General features: G+C 41.6%; 1 long non-coding RNA gene across 1 annotated transcript in view; it reads right to left on the reverse strand.

Annotated features, from left to right (window-relative positions):
- LOC135222806 (uncharacterized) overlaps positions 1 to 24,961 on the reverse strand; it is a 78,317-nt gene extending 53,356 nt beyond the window's left edge. Inside the window, exon 1 of the long non-coding RNA XR_010316346.1 lies at positions 24,928 to 24,961. This is a non-coding gene — a long non-coding RNA (uncharacterized LOC135222806). The remainder of the gene's footprint in view (positions 1 to 24,927) is intronic.
- Between the last annotated feature and the right edge of the window lie 133 nt (positions 24,962 to 25,094).

Genomic DNA, 25,094 nt, shown 5'->3' on the forward strand with positions numbered 1-25,094 from the left:
CAACCTCTCATTCTCCACTCCAGCATTCCCTTAGCTTCCCTCGCCAACCTCAGCTCCTCCTTCAGCCTCTCTATCTCCTTCAATCCTTCCATCCTCACTTTCTCCACCAATCACACATCTCACTACCCCAATTGCCCTGCAGCTGCCTCACCAACAGTCCCGTTCGGACGCCAAAAAATAATGTGGCGGAATCACAAGCTGCAGAATCCCCCCCACATATACCTAATCAGTCCAGCTGCCAAAATCCACCCTCAATCACACTTTCTCATTACACACAAATACAGCAGGACAATTGACCTACATCTATACAAAACCAAACAAAAACAAAACACATGACCTACCAACACTATACAAAAAAACAAATGAAAAAACAAAACACATGTACTTACCATCAATCCAGTTACTCAGGGCTATCTTGTGCTGTCCGCTGTCGAGGTCACAGAGATATAAACAACAACACCAACAACAATAACCAAGAACCACAACAACACCCAAGGACTACAACCCAACAACAACACAACAACCACCAAAGAACAACCACAACTCAACAACAACAACCAAGGAACACAACCACAAAACAACACAGCAAACAACCAAGAAACACAACCACAACCTAACAACACAACAACAAAAAAGGAACAATCACAACCCAAGACCACTGCACAAACAACACAAAAAAAAAACAGCACAAAAGGCAACATACACATCCCACTAACAACACCAAAGAATAACAAACCCCCCCCAAAAAAGGTGTGGGGGGGTGACAACAGCACAGGCACAACAACTCTAAAGCAAAAATACATTAACTCAACAACAAGCAAACAACAAATCAAATACACACAAAAACTTAACCGACTTTCAATGCCTTCAAAGAACTCTACCGACACTACTTAACATCACCAGTTCTGACTAAAGACTGACTCAAAAACACTCAAAACACAGAACTCTAACAATCAACAGGACCAGCAAGACAGCCCAGAACCTACCAACAACCAATTCAGCCATTAACCATCCATACAGCAATTACACACTCTCTCTCTCTCTCTCACACACACACACTAGACGTTGTCAAATGGAACTTCATAACTCCTCCATAATCTCTCTCTCTCTGCGTTTTTTTTTACATCATCTACGGCAATAAATTCGGGGTAAATTTTCGGGGATTCCCTTTTCCTATTTATTCTACCCTTTTGTCTAATGAATCTTCTCTCTCTCTCTCTCTCTCTCTCTCTCTCTCTCTCTCTCTCTCTCATCCTGCCCCTAAGGTCTGGAATTCTTCATTTAGGTTTAAGGCTTTGCATTCGATATAAGTTGAGAGAGAGAGAGAGACTGTAATTTTGTAGAAAAACGGTGTATTGGTATATTTACATATATGACAGTGCATATGAAATTACTCCGTTTGAAATAAGAAAGCTAATGTGTGAGTACCATTCTTCGTGAATAATGCTCAAATTGAGGTTTTAACTAATATTATTCTCTCCATCTAGGAGGGTTTATATATATATATATAGATATATAATGATATATATAGATATAGATATATTATATTATATATATGTAAATATAAATAAATATATATATATATATATATATATATATATATATATATATATATTCTTCGTGAATAATGCTCAAATTGAGGTTTTAATTAATATTATTCTCTCCACTAGGTTTATAGGTATATTATATATATATATATATATATATATATATATATATATATATATATATATGTGTGTGGTGTGTGTGTGTGTGTGTGTGTGTGTGTGTGTGTGTATATATATATATATATATATATATATATATATATATATATATATATATATATATCGAGCTACAATGTCCTTTAATATCTAATTCGCTTTATCTCGGAATTAATATATTTTCATTTATGCTTAACCGAAGGGGAATTTTTTCTCGATAATAGATTCCCCTTCGGTTAAGCATATATGAAAATATATTAATTCCGAGGTGGTAGAGCGAATTAGATATTAAAGGACATTGTAGCTCGATATATGTATATGAATCACGGAAATGTGATATGACAATATCTATATATATATATATATAATATATATATAGATATATATATATATATAATATACGTATATATAAACCTAGATGGAGAGAATAATATTAATTAAAACCTCAATTAGAGCATTATTCACGAAGAAGGAATGGTACGCACATTACCTTTCTTATTTCAAACGGAGTAATTTCATATGCACTGTCATATATTTAAATATACCAATACACCGTTTTCCTACAAAATTCTCTCTCTCTCTCTCTCTCTCATCACGTATATTACACACACGCGCACACACTTGCGCATGCGCGGTATGCTTTTGTAAGGGCTGGTGGGTCTCAATAGTCCCTTTCAGTTGTGCGCAGTTCTGCTTTAGTACTTTTGATTCATCTGTGTACTTTGGCGTTCCTTGTTCGTATACAGCATGTCTAAAATGGGACTAGTCTTTGGTGCATTACATCATACATACATACATATGTATAATATATATATATATATATATATATATATATATATATATCTATATATATATATATATATAATATATATATATATATACTATAATTATATTAAATAAAATATATAATATACCATACCAAAGACTAGTCACATTTTAGACATGCTGTCTACGAACAAGGAACGCCAAAGCACACGGATGAATCAAAAGTACTAAAGCATGAAGCAAAATAGGAATATGCCCCTTTCCAAAAAAATTTTCACCAGGGTGCTTAAATGGAATAATACCACATATGGAATATCTGAAATGCAACCAGAAGTTCCCCTTTAAGGTCCGGACCTTGGGGGAAATTGTCCATTTGACTTATAACCGAAAGAGAAAATGTCACTCGACTTATCAATTTATCTATTACGTCGAAATAACAATAAACTCCTTGATGACTCAACTGCATCACAAGAAAAATAAATCATAGCTAGTACCAAAATATGCCCAAAAAGGGTAATTGGACATGAGACTATGCAAATCTTAAGCAAGAATACTACATAGGGATTTAGTTACACAATTGAAAAATAATAAAATAATAATACCCAAAATAAAAATATTCTTATACCGAGTCCTATTCATTAAATAAATGAAGAAAACCAAATCGTCAGACTTGATTATAATTCCCTTATATCACCAATTTTAACGTCAAAGTTAAATAAGTATATATTCGCTCATTTGCCAGAAGAGTGTCTTAACTCGAAAATTGCTATATTTCGGGAGAGGCAATCTAAAGTTGAAATTCTCTATACTTTGTCCATTTATTTTAGATGATTCTTTTACTGAGCTGTTATAATGAAAAATGCAAATAAGAAGTTTTTACCACAATATGGAATAAAGAACAGGCTATCTGCTGGTATCAATAGCTCAAAACACATTTTTTGAGTTGTGTCACTCTTCTGGCAAATGAGCGACGGTCCAACTGACAGTTCTACTTTTTACACGTGGACGTTCCGTTCACTCTTCTAGCAGTCGTGATAGAAGGTTAACTGCCAGGTACTACTGTCCCTTTTATCCAGGTATTACTGTGGTAACTATCCCTTTGATCCAGGTATTATTGTAGTGACTGTCCCGTTTATCCAGGGTTCTGTGGTGACACTCCCTTTTATCCAGGTATTACTGTGTTGTCTGTCACCTTCAACCAGGTATTAATGTGGTGGCTGTCCAGGTATTACTATGATATCCCTCCCTTTTATCCAGGTATTATGTGGTGACAGTCCATTTATCCAGGTATTACTGTGAAGAATGTCCCCTTTATCCAGGTATTACTGTGAAGACCGTCCCTTTTACCCAGGTATTTCTGTGAAGACTGTCTCTTTTATCAAGGTATTACTGTGCTACAATTAACGAGGAAATTTGCATTTGAACGAATTGAAAAAAAAAATAACAATTTGTCGAATATTGTATTTTTCCTAACTATACAAACCTGAGGTCCTTTACAATAGGAAGGTACTTAGCAGCAGCTGAACCGGTCGTAAGCTTTTCGAACAAGGGGTTTGGTAGTTAACTACTTGTCCGGCAGTTAGCGGTACGCTCGACTGCGAGGCGAGGAGTCACTTTGCTTGAGGCCCAGGAAACGCAGAGTGAAGGGTGGCATGAGGTGGGACTATATGTAAAGGACCTCAGGTTTGTATAGTTAGGAAAAATACAATTTTCAACAAATTGTTATTTGTTCCGATACAGAATACAAACCCTCAGTCCTTTACAATAGGAAGACTCACTTATTGGTGGGTGGAATCTGAGTCTTATGAACAGACTGGTGTTCTTCATACCTTGGATTCCCTCCCTGGTCGTAAGAGCAGAGGGAGGGATCCTAGCCTCTGCCTAGCTGATCGGGGTGTGTACCACAGGATCAGTGGTCAGACTTCAGGACCAAATTCATAAGAGGGAGGCAAGCGTACCTCTTATGAATAGCAAAAGGCAAGAACTAGTTCCTATTTCAAGAGCCAAAATGAAGTCATGGGTTTGTCTCTTGTTGGCTTCCACTCCCCCCCCCCCCCCCTTGAAGGGGAGTGGTGGATATATAGTCCTATCCCTACTGAAAGGGATAGGATGGAGCTCGGTTGTGTAGCTTACCTGCATCGGCCTCCTGTTCAGCGTAGTGACGACCGCTGCCCTCTACCCACAGGTAGAGGAGAAGAACGAAGGAGGAAGAGAAGCCAGTCACACTCTTTCACTCGTCCATTCATGCATTCGCACACGGAAGCGATGCTGTTCTGTCCCTCGGGTGCTGAGTAGACTACACAACTTGTTGAGCAGCCACCACGGGTCCCAAGGAAAAATTGTCCAAGGACCTGTGGGTAATATCCTGAGGGTAGAATGAAGTGAAGGTCGTCTGGTTGACCCAAACCCCTGCCTTCAGTACCTGCGCCAGGGAGAAGTTCTTGCGGAACGCAAGGGTTGGACCAATACCTCCGACTTCATGGGCTCTCAGACGAAGGGTACGGGTGTCGTCACTACCAGCCGTGTCGTACGCCCTCCTGATCACTTCACGCAGCCAAAATGAAAGAGTGTTCTTGGACACTTCTTTCTTGGTAACCCTGGTGCTAACAAAGAGGCATCGACACTCAGGCCTGAGGTGCCGAGTTCTCTTCAGACAGCGCCGTAGCGCCCTCACAGGACAAAGTAGCATCTCATCTGCATCGCTGTCAGTGAATTCCTTCAGGGAGGGGATCGTGAAAGACTTGAACCAGTCGTCAGGGACCGAAGGATTCCGAGTCTTCGCTACGAAGTTTGGGACGAAATAGAGCGTCACGGATCCCCATCCCCTGGAATGCTTGACGTTGAAGGAAAGATCATGAAGTTCCCCTACTCTCTTCGCCGATGCCAGGGCCAGCAGGAAGAGGGTCTTGAGGGTCAGATCCCTGTTTGACGACTCTCGGAGTGGCTCGAAGGGTCTGCGAGTCAAACTCCTAAGGACGAGAGTCACATCCCACCCCGGGGGCCTGAGTTCTCTGGGTGGGCAAGACCTCTCGAAGCTCTTCATCAGGAGAGAGATCTCGAAAGAGGAGGAGATATCCACACCTCGCAGTTTAAGGACTAGGGCCAGGGCCACTCTGTATCCTTTAACTGCAGAGACGGAGAGGAGCTTCTCTCGGCAAGGAAGACGAGGAAATCCGCTACCTGCTGAAGAGTGGCTCTGAGAAGAGAGAGACCCCGTCCACGACACCAACCACAGAAGACGGACCACTTCCCCTGGTATACAGCTGCAGAGGACTGTCTGCGGTATCCAGCCATCTCTGTTGCTGCGCGGTGAGAAAAGCCTCTCGCTCGCAAGAGATGGTGGATATCAGCCAGCCGTGAAGACACAGGGACTCGACGGACCGGTGGTACCGTTCTACATGTGGCTGGTGCATCTCCCTCAGTGCTTCGGCGAGCAGAGCCAGCAGGTCCGGGTACCAAACGGCTTGAGGCCTTTTGGGTGCCACCAGGATCATCCCAAGAATCGCGGTGATCAGCGCCCTGCTGATCACTTTGCAAATCAGACAGAATGGGGGAAAGGCGTAAACGAAGAGGTTGTCCCACGGGTGTTGGAGAGCGTCCTCTGCGGCTGCCCATGGGTCTGGTACAACCGAGTAGAAAACCTGGAGTTTTCTGTTGTGCTGGGTGGTGAACAGATCCACGACTGGACGCCCCCACAGGTTGAAGAGCCTTTCCGCCACGTCTGGGTGAAGGGACCACTCGGTTCCTATCACCTGATCCCGACAGCTGAGCTTGTTGGCTACCACATTCCTCTTGCCTGGAATGTAGCGGGCCGACAGCTCTACTGAGTGTGCCACGGCCCACTCGTGCACCTGCAACATTAACTGGTGCGGTGGAAGGGACACTAGGCCCCCTGCTTGTTGACGCACGCCACTACCGTGGTGTTGTCGCTCATCAACACCGCTGAGTGTCCTACCAGACGATCCTGGAACTCTTGGAGAGCGAGGAACGCTGCCTTGAGCTCCAGGACGTTGATGTGAAGGTGCTTGTCATGATGATCCCACACACCTGCAGCCAGCAACTCCTCCAGGTGCGCGCCCCATCCCTCGGTCAATGCGTCTGAGAAGAGCAGCATGTCCAGGGGGGGGGAAGTGCAAAGAGGCACTCCTCTTACGAGGTTCCCGTCGTCTAGCCACCAGGCTAGGTCCTGCCTCACCTCCTCCGCGAGGGATACGGGGAAGAAAGGAGGGTCCCTTGCCTGTGACCAACACTCCTTTAGTCTCCACTGAAGAGACCGCAGGTGAAGACGCCCGTGTGGGACTAGCTTTTCGAGATACGACAGGTGGCCGATCACGACTTGCCACTGCTGAGCTGGTTGCTCCTGAAGGGACAGGAACTGTTCTGCTGCCTCCCTGAACCTGCTGATCCGCGAATCTGCGGGGAAAACTCGCCCTGCTACCGTGTCGATCAGCATGCCCAGATACTTCATCCTCTGCTTGGGTTCGAGATCTGACTTCTTGTAATTCACTACGATCCCCAGATCACGGCAGAATTCAAGGAGTCGATCCCTGTCCCACAGCAACTGCGAGCGGGAGCTCCTCCGTGAGGGATACGGGGAAGAAAGGAGGGTCCCTTGCCTGTGACCAACACTCCTTTAGTCTCCACTGAAGAGACCGCAGGTGAAGACACCCGTGTGGGACTAGCTTTTCGAGAGACGACAGGTGGCCGATCACGACTTGCTACTGCTGAGCTGGTTGCTCCTGAAGGGACAGGAACTGTTCTGCTGCCTCCCTGAACCTGCTGATCCGCGAATCTGCGGGGAAAACTCGCCCTGCTACCGTGTCGATCAGCATGCCCAGATACTTCATCCTCTGCTTGGGTTCGAGATCTGACTTCTTGTAATTCACTACGATCCCCAGATCGCGGCAGAATTCGAGAAGTCGATCCCTGTCCCGCAGCAACTGCGAGCGGGAGCTCGCCAGGACTAACCAATCATTGAGATACCTCAGCAGACGTATCCCTACCGAGTGGGCCCAAGCTGACACCAGCGTGAACACTCGCGTGAACACCTGTGTTCACGCGTGCCTTGAATTGGTACACCGTTCCGTCGAGGATGAAGCGGAGGTGCTTCCTTGAGGATTGATGGATGGGTATCTGGAAATACACGTCCTTCAGATCCACAGAAAGCATGAAGTCGTTCTCCCTGATGGAATCGAGCACTGATCGTGCTGTTTCCATCGTGAACCGAGTCTGGCAAACGAACCGGTTCAAGGGAAAGAGATCTATCACCGGGCGCCAGCCCCTCGAGGGCTTCTCCACCAGGAAAAGTCAACTGTAGAAGCCCGGCAACTGATCCCATACGATCTCCACAGCACGTTTGCTCAACATGGCTTCTACTTCCTGCCGAAGTGCTACGTCCTTGGTCGAAGCAGGAATGTACGTTTGCAGTTGGACCGGGTTGGAGATGAGGGGTGGCCGAGACTCGAAGGGTAGTAGATATACATCCTGAGGGACGTTTACTATCCAAGTCTCTGCTCTGAAGTGCTGCCATGTTGCCCAATGGCTCGCCAGGCACGCCCCCACTTCCGGCAGCAGGTGAGGGGGAACGCCGTCCCTAGCGTTTCCCTCCTCTCTTCGACTTCTTCTTCCCAGATCCCCCTCGAGAAGACTGGGAGGAGGGTTGGTTACGGTCACTCCTTACAGCAGAAGTCGAAGGCAGAGTCTTTCCTCTCGGCTTCGACGAGGCAATCGTCTTAGCCGCAGAGGAAGCGCTAGCTAAACTTTTGGGCTTAGCCGCAGAGGAAGCGCTAGCTAAACTTTTGGGCTTAGCCACAGTCGTCCGAGGTTGCCCAGCCTCCTTCGAGACTGCCTGGTGGACAAGACGGTCACGTGATATCGTCAGTGCGCCGTTGTTCCACCGCAGCGTCCACCATCTCTCTGGGGAAGAGAGAGGAGGAACTCCGCACCAGTCCGTTGCGAAGACCCAGGGCCGCCTCACTCATGTGAGGACTGCGTCTCTACGCCGGAGAACCAGGTTGGCCCACAGGTTAGCCATCTGGTGGGCCTGGTAGGAGATGGCCCTACCTCCAGATTGGCACAGTCTCACAAAAGCCGGGTCCCCTTCAGGAGAAATGTTCCCCAAGGAGGCTGCGGCCTTCGACACTGTGAGGGACCACAGGTCGATCCATGAAACTGCTTGGAATGCTGCCATAGCGGTAGATTCCAAGGCAAGTGCCTCTTGCTGCAGAGGTTCTCCGACAGGAGCTGCTGCAGAGACACCCCCGAAGTTAGCCTAGCTAGTTCTGGGTTAACCTGTTTGGGCGGCAGAGGGTCTTCCGAAGGTACGTAGAATCGCCTCTGTTGCAGGAGGTGGGGGAAGGAGCTTGGAAGACCTACTGGACCGAAGTGGACTCTCCTGTCCGGAGACAAGAGCGTCCACCTGGCTCAGTACGCTGTCATCCAAGGCCGATCGCGGCATCCCCACCGTCATCCTGGGTTCCTTCTTAGGTCCCCAGAATGCCTCCAAACCTGATGTAGGCTCGGAAGGTGGGAGCGGCGATCCTTCCCCGAGGTCGTTATGCTGACGAATCAGCGCAATAACCTCAGCGAACGACCTCCGCAACAGACCCCTCATGGTCTCCTCCTGCCACTTGTGTGTACGATCTGGTCAGGCCTAGGACCGTGCCAGGTTCGTAGGGTGTTGTGGCGGGATCGCGAGGGGCGCTCCTGATCGCCTCACTCTTCCCGGTGTAGCCGAAGGAAGTTGAAGGGATCGGAGAGGGAGACCTGACGCTCCCCAATTCCCACCGGCAGAACCGGTGTGCTGAGGGGGCTGCAGGCGATCGCCAACCAGCGGTGGTGATTGAGCTGCAGGCCTGTTCGAGTGGCTCTCCCTGGGAGAGCGGCTGGACCGAGAACAGCGGCGACGGTCCTGAGCATCAGAAGAGCTGCTGCTGGTCCCCCTCTCCACCCGGTCACGGTAGGAGCAGAGGTCAGGGGACCTGCAGAGTCTGCTGTCACGGTGGGAGCGAGGCCTATCCTCACGGTGCGCCATGCCGCTTGGACCCAGGCTGGTTCAGGCGACCGAGGGGACCGCTTCCTTGCCTCAGCCCGCAAGCGGTCTGGGACCGTCGCATCAATCCTGGGTACCAGCGCGTTGCCACGAGAGCGATTGCTGATCTGGTGAGAGTCGCCCAAGCAACTCCCTCCAGTCTTCCGTCCCATGCCTGGATCCTGGCGCCGAGAGAACTCGGATGCCTGGGTCTTGGCTGCACGGTCACCCGCAGGTTACCGTACACTTCGTACCTATCACGAGCGAGAGGCCGAGACGGTACCTGATGCCGAGGCAGAACCTCTGGCGCCAGGCGAGGAGGTACCGGTGGTAGCTGGTGCTCCTCCGGTCCCCATCTTCTTCTTACTTGTGCAAAGGGAGACGGGCCCATTCCCGAAGGAACAGGAGGACCAGCAGAAGTCCCACCAGAGTGGGACAACACCTTAGAAGTATCGGCACGAGACTTCTTCGGCTGTGGGGCCTTAGAAGTTGAAGGGGAAGCCGCGGGAGGCAACGCCGACGAAGACGACGATGAAGACGAAGACGACACCTTCCTTCTCTTCCTCTTCCTCTTCGTCAGCTTCCTCAGCACCACCGTCAGGTCTTCCATCCAGGACGGAGCCGGGGCAGTTGCCGAAGCAACAGGGCCCGACTGCACCTGTCTGGAAGGACCTGGGGTGGGAGCAGCAACACCACAAGCAGGAACGACGGCGGCAGGAACTGGTACCAAGGCTGGAACGGCAAGCATCCTCTGCACAGGAGGTAGGTCTAGCGGTGAGCTCTTGGGACACTGGAAGTCCGGGGCTGCGGCAGGAGCGGGAAAACCAGGAGGCGGCGTAGCAACGGGCAAGGAAACCTCCAGCAGCGGAGCCTGCACAGCGGCTGTCGGGGTCACCTTGGCTACGTGCTGCGTATACACCAGGTGAGACGGAGCAGCGTAGCCCAGCGTGGTTACAGTCGTGGTCAGCAAGTCTGAGGGAGGAAAAGTCGGGTAGATCAGAGGGGCGGGTCCCCCCTCGGCCAGGGGTGGGATAGTTCCCAGCCTGAGCGAACAGAGGACCCCGAGTACAACTGGATGTCGGGGTATCTCGCCCCCTCCTCTACGCTCGAATGATCGAGGGGGGAGAGGGAGCGAGAAACCTCCTCCGAAGGGGAAGGAGCCATACGAGGGAGCCGAGCTGGAGGGAGAAAGGGGAGGAAGACAAATTAGTGACCAAGGGCGTAGCCGGGGAGTCCTCTGACAACTCCTTAGCCGGCTTCCGCTGCTTTTTCCTCCCCCCGTAGCGCTCCCACTGCGCCTCCGATAAAAGATACACATATCACAAGTCTCAGCGCGAGAGCATACACGCCCTCGACACCAAGCACAAAAATCATGAGGATCTACCACCACTGAAGAGCGGAAAGCCCCACACTTACGGCTCCCAATACCCGGGCATAGTCTACAGTTGATGGGGAGGGGGTTCTCCGGCTCTTGTTGCGTAATTTCCATAATAAAAATGAAAACCAAAACAGACAAGCACTTACTTTTGTACTTGCAACACACACAAGTCAAAGAAAAAGTGAGAAATTCTTCATGCAGAGACAAAGAGCTGCACGTCCATCCACGACCGCAGCCGAAAGCAAAGTGACTCCTCGCCTCGCAGTCGAGCGTACCGCTAACTGCCGGACAAGTAGTTAACTACCGAACCCCTTGTTCGAAAGGCTTATGACCGGTTCAGCTGCCGCTAAGTACCTTCCTATTGTAAAGGAACAAAAAAGCCTTATATCTAGCACCCTGGGCTTGGCCAATATGCATTTATTTTCCCTATATAATACAACCCAACCCCCTTTATATGGAAAGCCAGGTATTTGGGTGGGGTGAAAAATCATTGACTTACTTCATCTATCAGGGGATCCCCCTTAGGATGCTGGGGGGATTCGCTCTCATGAGCGTCTCCCCAACCTACTCTAATTTATGGAACTGTGTATTAAAATAACAGGGTTGCAACCCAATTTAACCAAGTCAAAGCCACAGAAGGCCTTACATAGCCAGACTTTTTTGCCGCCTCCTGGACTGCAACTTAACCTAACTTTGGGAACTTAACAAAAATTATTGGCTGGGAATCTACCCTTACCTAACCTAACCTAAACCTTAGGTATCAGGTCATAACCTGGTAGACCACTAACATAAGCCTAAGTTACCAGGTCCTTACTTAGCTAGTGCACGCTGCACTTCAATACCCTTCATCAAAGTATCATGGACCATTTAAAACATATCCTTGTATCACTTCCCCACCCCTCAAACCCAAAAAAGTTTACCCTTTTCAGAGTCAGAACCTACAGATACTACAGGTTGCCATGACAATGTTAGAATACCTCCTCGTTTGCCTATTTCGCTCTTGTGTTTTCACCAAATTAAAATACCTATACCCAATTACTAATATCCACTGTAATCCGCAATTATTTTGGGATATAGCATAAAGGGTTTCAGTAGCCTTACATTGATCATTTGTTCCCGAAACAAATAGGAGGTAAAACTGCATAGAAAAACGTCAACTGCCATAGTCTAGCTTGCTGCGGAATAGTTATATACGGTAATTCTTCAGAAGCAAGTCGCATCACCAGTTTCTAAAAGACAATTAACCCTCTTACGCCAAAGCCCTAAAAATCAAAACCTCTCCCGTATGCCGGGGCGGGTTTGGAGTGAGCGCAGAAGTGGAAAAAATTTTTTTTTCAAAAAATCACAGCGCGCTTAGTTTTGAAGATTAAAAGTTCGATTTTTGGCTCCTTTTTTTGTCATTGCCTGAAGTTTAGTATGCAACCATCAGAAATGAAAAAAAATATTACCATATGTAAATAATGCGATATATGGTAGCGAAAAAAAATTCATACATAATTGTATTCAAATCGCGCTGTGCGAAAAACGGTTAAAGCTAACGAGTTACTTTTTTTTTGTTGTATTGTACACTAAATTGCAATCCTTTTGATATATAATACATTGTAAAACGATAAAAGCAACACCGGAAAAATATTATCACAAAATGATGCACGAATTTGTAACGAGCAGACGTAAAAAAATGTTTTTTTCAAAAATTCACCGTAAATCTAAATATTGTTCTAGAGACTTCCAATTTGTTTCAAAATAAAGAAAAATGATTGAATATTACGATACTGTAAGAGTTTTAGTATGAATTGCAGATTTCGACCATATCGGACGAGTTAAAGTTGACCAAATGTCGAAATTTTTATATATATATTTATTTATAGGCAAATATTTCAGAAATGAAAAAAAACTACAACCTTCAATTATTTTTTGTTGTATTCTTCATGATTTTGTGCACATTTTCATATAAGAAACTCTATAAAACGGCTAATATGAAAAGGAGCAAATATTAGGATAATGCAACGTACGCATTTCGGAGATTTTCGGCCGCGAATCGGCGCGCTGAGGGAAAGAAAGTTTTTTTTAAAAATTCACCATAAATCTAAATATTGCGCTAGACACTTCGAATTTGTTTCAAAATGAAGATAAATGACTGTATATCACTAGATTGTAAGAGTTTTAGCTTACAATTGCGTTTTTCAACTATTTCGGTAGAGTCAAATTTGACCAAACGTGGTTTTTTTCTATTTATCGTGATTTATATGCAAATATTTCGAAAAAAGAGAAAAGCTACAACCTTCAATCATTTTTAGTTGTATTCTACATGAAATTGCGCACATTTTCATATATAAAACTTTATGTAACAGCTAATTTTAAATGGTGCAAACATTTCGACAATCGAGCAAAAAAAATTTTGATTTTTTCGGAAGAGTTACCACGCGGATGTAAGGAAAATGTTTTTTTTTTTTCATAAATTCACCATAAATCGAAATATTGTACTAGATACTTCCAATTCGTTGCAAAATGAAGGTAAATGATTGAATATTACTAGAATATAAGTGTTTTAGCTTACAATTGCGTTTTTCGACCATTTCGGTAGAGTCAAAATTGACCGAAAGTTGAAATTTTTGCACTTAACGTTATTTATATGAAAATATTTCAAAACTGATAAAAGCTACAACCATGGGTAGTTTTTAGTTGTATTGTGCATGAAATTGCGCACATTTTCATATATAAAACTTTATGTAACGGCAAATTTAAAATGGTGCAAACATTAGGACAATCGCACGAAAAAATTTATCGGAAGAGTTACCGCACGGACGTAAGGAAAAAGTTTTTTTTTCATAAATTCACCCTAAATCGAAATATTGTACTAGAGACGTCCAATTGTTGCAAAATGAAGGCAAATGATTGAATATTGCTAGAATATAAGAGTTTTAGTTTACAATTGCGTTTTTCGACCATTTCGGTAGAGTCAAAGTTCACCAAAGGTTGAAATTTTTGCACATCGTTATTTATATGAAAATATTTCGAAAATGATAAAAGCTACAATCATGAGTATTTTTTTGTTGTATTTTACATGAAATTGCGCACATTTTCATATACGTATAATACTCCATGTAACGGATAATTTAAAATGGTGCAAAAATTATGTCAAAGTGACGAAATATTTTTTGAGATGTGTCACTGATACTTTTTAGTGCGATAAGAAAGAAATTCGCGCTTGCGCGCCTGCGTAGCGATTGTAAACCAAACAACGTCTTGATCCGTGAACTCCCAGCATCCCCTAAGGCTCGTGATTCAAAAGTTTTCGGCTGGTAGGCCTATAAGTACTTTTCCACGAATTTAAAAAACTTTTTTGAGTCAACGTATAATACGTCCAATTGGCATACGGGAGACATTTTGACTCGACGTTTATTACGTCCAATCAGTGTAAGAGGGTTAACAATCCTTCATTTAATGGTGTTTTTTCAGTGAACCTCATCTTGCTTTCTTGAGGAAATGTTATTTTAACCCCCTTTTCCACCCAATAAGCTTGGGAGCCCCCAGTTGGGAATCGGGGGTTTTGGGTGGGGAAATACCAGAAAGGAGTGCTTTGCAGCAATAATAATTGGGAGCACCTACAGATTCGCGGGCCCACTTGACCGTCGACCGAAATCTGCGGAAGAACACCAAAACTAATATGGCGGTGATACCAAAACAACAACAAACAAAGTAGGGAGCGACTACCTACATATCCGCGACGATCGATTTGTGTGTGCTGTCAGTAAGGCCGTGGCGGAACGGCATTTGATGCCATATCCGCATATTTAAAGATTCTTGGCAAGAACGGCATGTTCTGGCAAGAGGTAATGTTACGCTGCGCGCGCTAGCCACAGTGGTTACAGTAAGGCTACTTACCGTGGCGGATGGATTTGGGTGTCACGCGGCCCGGGAAACTTTAGATTAACTTCAAAACAGAGATGGGATTTTTCAAACCACGTTCCTTTAGACGGGGAAATACTAAAATTACATCGCTTACGCCGACGTCCTTTCGTCACTACAGAGCGATCATACCTAAAGGCGTTCCTGTTGTAGTCGATCTGACAAATAGCTCCACAACACTCGCAGTTTTTTGCTTTAGAATTAAATTATGTCTTTGAGCATATTCAATCACAACTTCTTTACCACCACTAGACAAATACCGAATGATAAAATTCACTGTAACCCACATTGCACTGCAAACAATCGGTAGGAAATCGAAGGTCTCTGTCAAAATTAATGCCAGAAGGGCCAGCCACTGCCTCTGCCATAGCTACAGGAAGACAAAATACCGGTTTTCGCTTCATTATTCGAGTTTTCAGTCAAACAAGGATACCAGTGGACACTGGACAGGTAACTTTATTACTCCGCTGAAATGCTAGTGAAACTTAGTTTTCGACTGAAGTCGTTCGTAATTGGTTATGAAACCCATGCCATCATAACGATGTCACACCTCTCAGCCAATAATGAGTAACTGGAACTGCTTTTGTTTGCGTAAGGAAGTAAGTTAGAGGGCTCATTAAAAGTAAACATTACCATCGAGGAAACACCTCTCCCGGCTTGGGAAAAAGTTGAGGTAAAACTTATCAAGCTCATTTAATTCCACCCCGTTCAATCTCATATAATGACTATACTTTTTATATTGCTTTTCACATGCTCTTTCCATGTAGGTGATTATTTATTTTAATATCCAGTGCGGAGTGCTTCTGAAGTATTACCAATTAATTTCTACCATACCTGTATCCTTCAGTTGTAAAATTGCTGCAGGAACTTAAGTGAAATTACTTGGTCTGAAGACACTCAACAAATCATCTTGTATACAAAATCCCATCAGTTTACGTTCTCAGATCAATCTGCTGATATTATATAAGTAAAAAGTTATCTTCACCTCTTTCATACACAATTAAATAAAATTACTGACGTTAACAGTTGTAAAACAGGAGTCTCTTTATGATGAAAGTTTGCTTCGTCAAGTTCGTCACCGACATCGGGCGGACGACACATAAAACGGCCGAAACCGAAAGACTTCTGTTGAAATGTCAGAGAGCAGAGATGTAAACACATACAAGTGAAGCTTCTATATTATTATGTGATGAAAAATCACTTATAGTAAAATATATATATATATAAAAAGATTGATTACTTTCTGGTAGTGTTATTAAAATGAATTTGCGCTGGACTCGCCATTCAGAAATTCCATGTATACTATAAAGATGTGTAACAGGATTTTCGCCTCGGCCACTGACCGAGTGTGTTACACACACACACACACACACACACACACACACACACACAGTTTTTTCATGTTAAGGCAAAATGAGAAGTCAGTGATTAATAAAACAGGAGATAAATGGCAACTTTTATTTGAACGTTCTGTGAATTATCAGAAAATGCCTATTTCAACTTAAAATCGAATAATAGTTGTTTTCTACGTTCTGTTTACATCGTCCTGACCGGATCTCCCCAAGGGTGACATTTCAGAATTTCGTTGTTAAACAACTTCAACACTACCTTTGATGTCTAAAACTGAAAAAAATATACCATACATACTGCATATAGTTACTGTTACAACCCTGATATAGATACACATTACTATTTTTCTACATTATAACAGTTCCACGTTGGCCGAGTTCGATTCTCGGCTCGGCCAACGTGGAACCAGAGGAATCTATTTCTGGTGATAAGAAATTAATTTCTCAATACAATTTGGTTCGGATCCCACGTAAAAATATCTAGGCTAATCCTTTGGGCCAGACCTAGGAGAGCTGTTAATCCCGCTCAGTGGTCTGATAAAACTAAGATAGACTTAACTTTTCTAATGTGTAATGCTGGTGGGACCCGGTCAAAAAGAGGTAATGTAAACAAGATCCGAAAAAGGGCAGCCAGCATCAGGAGAGTAACGCTATGCATAAATCACAAGTTATACCACCTGTAACGGAGTGAAGGAACAATAAAGCTGCGAGTGCTTTACACGAAGTATGTATTTAATCCACCACAAGCCCGCGAAAGTATTAAGTTATGACAATTGTCTTCTTTGGCTTGTACAGCAGCTTCAGGTTAGTTTCCACAAGAGCGCCGCCAACGACGAAACAACACTTGAAGAGACTCATGACATGAAGTTATAATTCAAGAAGAGGAATCCAATGAATCCACTTGATTTGAACGTATAGTAAACAAGAGTTCTTCTGTTCAACCTTATGTTATTGGTTGTCAATTGAATCATAAGCCATTTTTATTTGAAACTGATACCGGTTCAGATATTTCCACATTAAAGTGTGATGATTCCAAGAAGTTAGATTGTACATTACTGAACTGTAGAACTAAATTGCAGGGTTATAACCAAGTGCCAATTAAAGTATTTGGGAAGGTCAAAGTTTCTAATTTTTAATACAAACAGCAAAATCATTCAGACGTTGCATTCATAATTGTTGGGTCAGACTCCCAAATAACTTGATTGGTAGGAATTTAATAGATAAGTGCAATATAATTAATGTCCATCAGTTAAATGTAAAAGATTTTTCGGAAAACTATAATGTAGATAGTTTGAAACCTATTAAGAACTGTCAAGCCCGATTGTAACCTAAGGTGGTCATGTTCAAAGACAATACACGAAAGATGGGAAACTGACTAGTAATACCATTAAAAAAAACATCATCCAACCCGTCAGAATGCGCGCCATCTATTGATCATGCCCTCAACTAAAACTCGGCTGTGGCGTAGCGCGGCTTTTTTAAATGTTAAAATTTATTCTTATGCTGCAATAAACTTCTCTTTATAAATTATTGAATACTAAATCTATTAATATTGCTTGTTAACATGATTATAGGGCTCTATCATAGCTTATGACTTATATATTAGGCATTTCTGAATCATTAAATAAAATCCTTCAGTTAATGTAACATTAATTGCTAAGTATCTTTATCTAAAATTGAGAGGGCAGTTAACATTAATTGCTAAGTATCTTTATCTAAAATTGAGAGGGCAGTTAGAATGAAACAAACTTATTCTCATATTATCTTATTATTTCACCAATATAGTATACAGTAATTATTTTCCTTTTTTTGGGCTTGTGCTTATGATTGTATACTGTACATACCTAAGCGACTGTACACAAATGTTCTTGCAAAGAACATAAACAAAGTAAAAGAAATGGCACATGCTTCATTTGCATGCAATAGTCATACAAGTCATGCAAACAAAACATGCATATATCAGAATTTAAATAGCAAACAAAGCATGGGATAATCAAAACCAATAATATGAAATCAAAATGAAAAAGCAGACTTAACTCGCATGCTGATTAGGCAAAAGTTAAGAAATATTTGTTAATAAAACTAAGAAAAGTACAACAACAAAGTAGTAAAAGTAAGGCACCCTTTTATAACAAATGCAATGCTGTATTTTACAGAATACTGTATAAGCAAAAATCTAGGTTTAACTTAATTTTCATAAAAAGCAAATAAAAATTGAAATCACATATCAAATAGGAAACAAACCTATTTATAACAATTTATCAAAATCTCATAGCCCAATTGTGGGAGTTCTTAAAAATACATATATTCAATTGGCACCCTTTCATGAAGGTAATGTAACCAACACTTCTGCCTGGTATTTTCTAGTAAAATGCCATTTCTGCAAGAAGCATGCACATTCCTAAAAAAATTTGAAACAATTATTCTAATTGACTTGAACCATGTTTCTTTTTGCATCATGTACAGTACAAGCAAATATCATAGGTTTTCACAACTTGTTTTGCCAATTTATTACTACTGTATTATTGCGTACATTTGCTGCCAAATGGTAAATTTACTTTGGAATACTATGTGGGGTGTTCGTACCAATTACAAGATTTCATTTGAAAAATTGAACAATTAGGAGCATATAATGCAGAAACATAGATGAAACGGTAAGAATGGATCTTGTGGGAGCAGATATGCTCGTTTGCATGTAATTTTTTATTTTTATTTTGAATGCTTTTATCCATACATATAGGAAAATTCAATCATAGATTAAAAGGTTTGTGAACTTGAAATTACAGTAAGACCCTCTAACTTAAGGGTAGGCTCCACTTTGGGGGGTGCCGATCGTAAAAAATATTTGCCAAAAATACACTAATCAAGACAGGCTAATGAAATTTTCAGGCATTATTAGCACTATAATAATGCATATTAATATCCCTGTGAGTTTTTATCATCCTACAGAGAAAATTAATGATTTTATGAAAAAAAATGTGAAAAAACGGATATTTCCGGCCCCTCGTACTGAAGGTTGTTTGGTGATTGGAGAGAAACTACAGTCTTGAATAGAAATTCGGTCTGACAGAATGTTGGTATATCCACCTGGAACATGCACAAAAAAAATTATCAAAATAGAACAGTAAATAAGCACGTAATAACAAAAAAAAGAGCAACAACTTCGTAAGTTCAGCGAAAGCCAGCCGAAAAATCAGACTATAGCTAGGAAGAAATATTCAGGAAAAATTCAAATCTCGATTTAGGGACAAAACCTTTTGAGAGTTTGTAGTTATTATGTCACTTGATAGCCTAAAACATCTAAAAATTATATTATTTAGGACAATCAAAGAAAACCCACCTCCAAAAAAAAAAAAAAAAAAAAAAAAAAAAAAAAAGGGGTGGGGGTGGTTTTTTCTTTGATTGTCCTAAATAATATAATTTTTAGATGTTTTAGGCTATCAAGTGACATAATAACTACAAACTCTCAAAAGGTTTTGTCCCTAAATCGAGATTTGAATTTTTCCTGAATATTTCTTCCTAGCTATAGTCTGATATTTCGGCGGGGCTTTCGCTGAACTTACAAAGTTGTTGCTCCTTTTTTTGTTATTACGTGCTTATTTACTGTTCTATTTTGATAATTTTTTTTTGTGCATGTTCCAGGTGGATATACCAACATTCTGTCAGACCGAATTTCTATTCAAGACTGTAGTTTCTCACCAATCACCAAATAACCTTCAGTAAAAGGGCCGGAAATTTTGCGTTTTTTCACATTTTTTTTCATAAAACCATTAATTTTCCCTGTAGGATGATAAAACTTACAGGGAATATGCATTATTATAGTGCTAATAATGCCTGAAAATTTCATTAGCCTGTCTTGATTAGTGTATTTTTGGCAAATATTTTTTACGATCGGCACCCCCCAAAGTGGAGCCTACCCTTAAACTAACCTACTTATGCTCTCCTATATGAATGCTCCCACAAGATCCATCCTTCCTGATGAAACAACTTTGGTTTGCTAAATAGTTGCTTATTAATGAAAAATTAAGGTAAACATTTATAACTACAACCCAAGGGTAAGCTGCTGAGAATATAACAGAACTACAGTATATATACAGTATATCAAAGTTGCTGTGAGTAGCGTATCTGGAAAAGGCATGGAGACCCAATATTCACGAATTGTATGACAGTGATAGGAATTGGTATATTTATTTCATATTTCTAGAGATTTTCAAGATATGCAAATATAACTTTAAGGTATTTATTTGAAATACAATTGACGCCTCTAAATGACAAGAAAATATAGTTTTTCTAGTTGATTTTGATATGTTTTGCAAGATAGCTTCATTTCCATTGCAAATTACTGTTGGCATGGTTATGGTACTGCTGATATGGTTAGGTTTACTGTTGACATGATTAGGCTACTGGTGTACACTACCAGGAAGGTTAGGTTGGTTGTTGGGGTTTCAAATGGCAAATATTTTTTTACAGACGAAAATCACATATAAATATATTTTCTTTCCGCTTAGAGGCGTCCACCATATTGTAAATATTTTCAAATATTTATTTCGGAATAACACTGCACCGACATTCAATTTTACTTTGGTCTATTTTATTTCTTCATTTTCTTTAAAAGTCATCATGTACTTTGTGACAGATGTAATGATTTTATTACCTTTCTTTATTCTGAGGAAAAGCATGAAAAATCAGATGGGGAAAATCATTTTCGTCCTATTGCAAACCACACACGGGTGATGATGGCTACGCCCACTCATGATTGAAATTGAATGCCCGCTTTGTGAAAAAGTAAACAAACAGACGATGTAGGCAGGTGAAATGCTACCGCCATCTTCATTTCATGCCAGGTACTAAATTGTATGCGGCCGATGCGGCTGTGGCTTGAGCTTCCCATCTTTCGTGTATTGTCTTTGGTCATGTTCCTGTTTTTCAGAAGGTCCGCACGGTGCCACTGACGTTCCGCAGTGAGGTTGAGAGTGCGCTCCAAGAGCTTGAAAAAATAAATAAATAAATAAATAAGATTACAGAAAGAGTAGAATTCTCAGATTATGCCTCACCAATTGTTACTATCAGGAAGCAGAATGAATCCCTTAGGGTTTGTGGGGATTTTCTTAAAATAAGTGAAATTCTTCATGAATCTAAATTCCCATTACCTAATGTGTCAGAATTAATTTTCAATGTGTCTGGATATAAGTATTATACCAGATTTGATCTCAAGAATGCTTATTTGCATATGGAAGTTGCTCCAGAAGACCGTAAATATTTGGTAATTAACATACATTTGGGTCTATATAGATATTTACAGTTACCATTTGGTATCCATTTTGCTCCCGCAATATTTCAGAAGTTCAGTTCCCAATTGTTAGCTTCCTATGATTTTGCTTATCCATATCTGGATGATATTGTTATAGGTGGAGACTCACCAGCTGAACATGATAAACGTGCAACTAGCAGAGAGAAGAGTCCCATTAACTGTCCTTGTTTTCAGTCTGTTTCTTTGTTTAGTTTTAAAGAGGTTAACTTTACTGAACACTCGTTCGCATTCAGCATTAGAGTGTGGCAAGCAAAGAGCAGTTAGAGCAAAATTGGCTAGGTCTGAAAAACTAGACTCTTTGGGACAATTCTCTTCAGAACTTATCAGGTGACTCATTAACGAGATGTTTAAGTTCATGTTGCAATATGGGAAACATTCTCCATTGATCATCCAGCTTTTGAAGTAGTGAGTGGTCATCTGGCGGTAAATCAGAGGAAGCTCAGATGCAAGAGGGAATGAGGGGATTCTTTCTCTGAATTCTGATGAGAGAGCATTTTTTTGGACAGACAGGTTAACTTTGACAGGACACCATCATTGAAATTATACCTATTCTTTCACTTTATCATGGAGAACTATTATTACTGCATTATCTGACTGGAAAAATTTGTTGAACTCAGTAAACTTTGGAAGAACCCAGTCAAGGAACAAGCAATATAACTTCATGAAAGGATCATGAAGGGAGTTGATAATCAACTCTATTGCTAATAGTTTCTCAGCGAGCCACTTCGAGAAAAATAGCTTCAGTGCCTCCAACTATTCCAATAGCCTTTGAACCACATTACAATTTACAATTGGAGACAAGCGGTGGCAAGCCATGTACGGACTCTGAAATAATTAGCCTGTTTCATGGAGTTCACCGACCACTTATATTTGTCATTATATACTTATCAACACTAGAATTATCGTACAAACCGTACGACAATGGAAAATGCTATCGTACTTCGTACCATGGCCGTTTTTTATTGTACATGTACGAATTATCGTACGCGTGGCAACACTGGCGAGGTGTTGATGGTCTTCTTCCTCAAACGGAGTGACGTCACACAACACAGCCATAGTTTTTTGTCAGGAGCATCTGTACGTTGTTTCCCCATGTACGGTACTACTCCACTTCACCCTACTCTTAGGAATCGGTTCTGGAACCGATTCCAGCGGTTCTTTTGGCACTGAGAACCGGAACCGTTGGTTCCAATTTTAGCGGTTCTTGCCCAGTTCTACTGTAAATATCTTTTAATTGTGCCTATAGTGCGCCATGTAAGATGTCCTGACTGCACTAGTACAGTCAGGACATCTTACATAGGATCACTATCTTTGCGAGATTGTGATCCTATGGCTGGGTCTCTGTTAGTGGTCAGGAATTCATTAAGTTTTACCATGATTACTAATTATTTTCCTCACGCGCACTCATCTCTTTGATACTGAATAAAAATTCATAATTTCAAGACTTATAACAAAAAACGCCTATAATTTGGTCTGGAAATGAGTAAGAACATGTTTTTTCAGTAATGTATAAATAATTATGGCGTTTTATTCGAAACAGCACGATCATGAATAGTTAAAAAAAAAAAAACGGCAAAAATTACCCCTATTTGCCTAGATGAAACTTTATAGTCAGCGTTTTTAACTATCTCTTTCTGGTACGTGTTTTACTAGAAAATTATTTTCTCACAATAATTACGCAATAAAACGTTGGAGGAGATTCATATCATATTTTATTTTTCTCTATTGTGTCCAACACAAAAATCATTCAAAGCAACGCATCCTTACCGGATAGAAAGTTGTATCTGACTGCCGATGACTATATTCCTATTGTCTGCTTGTTAGTTATGATTCAGGAACTGTCATCTTATTGTCACTGATGTAACGATACATATCGGTACTCGCCGTGATATTATCTGGGTATGAAGCCCTACCGATATCACCATTAAAAAAATAGTTCCTAATAACCTTTGCACGGACTGCATTTCTCTCATCTTGAAACTGGAGAACAATTGCTTGCTAAGTATATTTTAATTGGGAAAACATCCCAGCAGTTGTGTGTGTCTTTGTGTTACTTGTAAAGGTTTATGATGGAAGTACTACTGCCCTATTACCGGTACTTTCTAAATCATTCCATTAATGCCACCAAAACTTATTATGGAACAGTAAATAATATAATTTTGGTAACAGTTAACTCCACATCGTAGCGACAGCCTAGGAGCAAATGTTCCCGTGTCTGGCAATCGCGAAACTGTTGGCAACGCCAATATCCAAAGAATATTGGGCAACGCTGGCTGTCAATCACAGTCACAAAACATGCAATCACGTGATAAAAAGCACGTCTGCCAAATTCCAAATTGAAGATAATAAGTAGTGATACTTGATGAATAAAGCAAGAAACGCCGTAGTCCAGTGAACAAACGTTTCCCTCCTTGAGATCATGCCGTCGCGTCGCCATAGGAGATTTGCGCCTCTCTCTCTCTCTCTGTGTGTGTGTGTGTAATATTCTTTGGGATAAGTGTTCTTTCCTCCTTTCTTCTTTCCTACACTTTCTTAATCTTTCGTTAACCACTGTTTTCATAGTTAGTATGTGTTACTCTGGAATCAATTTCTTACGGTATGGTAAGTCATTGTCACAATGATACTGCATCCTTAAGAAACAAGCTCAGATATATTGAATTTTCACGTCCTATTTTCAACAAATCAAAATCGCTAATGTGCTATAATTTTTTCAAATAGTGATTTTTTCGTTATTACTCTTAATTATTTCGCATATCGTATACATAGATATCTATATATATATATATATACCATATATATATATATATATATAGATTATATATAATATATATATATATATATATATATTTGTTGACGGCAAGATTTTTCATAAAACCTGTAATACACAACTGTATAAAGCTACAGAAGGACCCCGATGCAGTATTATGAGCAAGATAATGGCTGATTAATTTCCATCCCCAAAAAAGCAGTAAAGTAAAATAAATTTACGTTATGGGTGATGATTTAGCTTAAAGATAGAGAAAATTACACCACTTTGATTATAGACAATAAGCTTACTTCGGCTAACAGAAAAAAAATCGACAGAGGTAACATGATTATGAAAATTATTGGGAACTTCGTTAACCTGGAGCCAGATGTATTCAAGGGATTATACGTTGGTTTTGCCCGGCCACATTTCGAATGTGAATTGCCAACAAATCTTAAGAACAGAATCGTTAGCCAACTGAAAATGAAACCACCTAATATATCAAGATAATTCGCAGCACCGGAAGGAGGTTATCTTGGTGAGAATTCAAATCCATTGATGGTAGACTGGGCTTCTGTGAACAAGCCACCTTTACTGACATCAAAACTCAACCAAGGAAAGGTTCACTACTGGAGAAGGAACGATACGAAATAAGGTTAGTATAAGGATTTTCTATGGACGTAGCTAAACTGAGGTCACTACCGAACACAAGTACCTAGAAGGCAAACTTCCCTACCTCATGGTAAAGGCTACTTCTCACAGGTGTCTGGTGGTATCTGGTTCTGGCGATGAGAACGGTTACCGGTGTAGTCGGGAGCCTGGGAGGTGGTCTTAGTAGTCGTGGTGGTTTCACTTAAGCAACCATTCCGTTGTTAAAATATAAGGCTGCCAGCACAAGAGACA

The sequence above is a fragment of the Macrobrachium nipponense genome, chromosome 8, assembly GCF_015104395.2.
Source record: "Macrobrachium nipponense isolate FS-2020 chromosome 8, ASM1510439v2, whole genome shotgun sequence".
Classification (NCBI taxonomy): Eukaryota; Metazoa; Arthropoda; class Malacostraca; order Decapoda; family Palaemonidae; genus Macrobrachium; species Macrobrachium nipponense.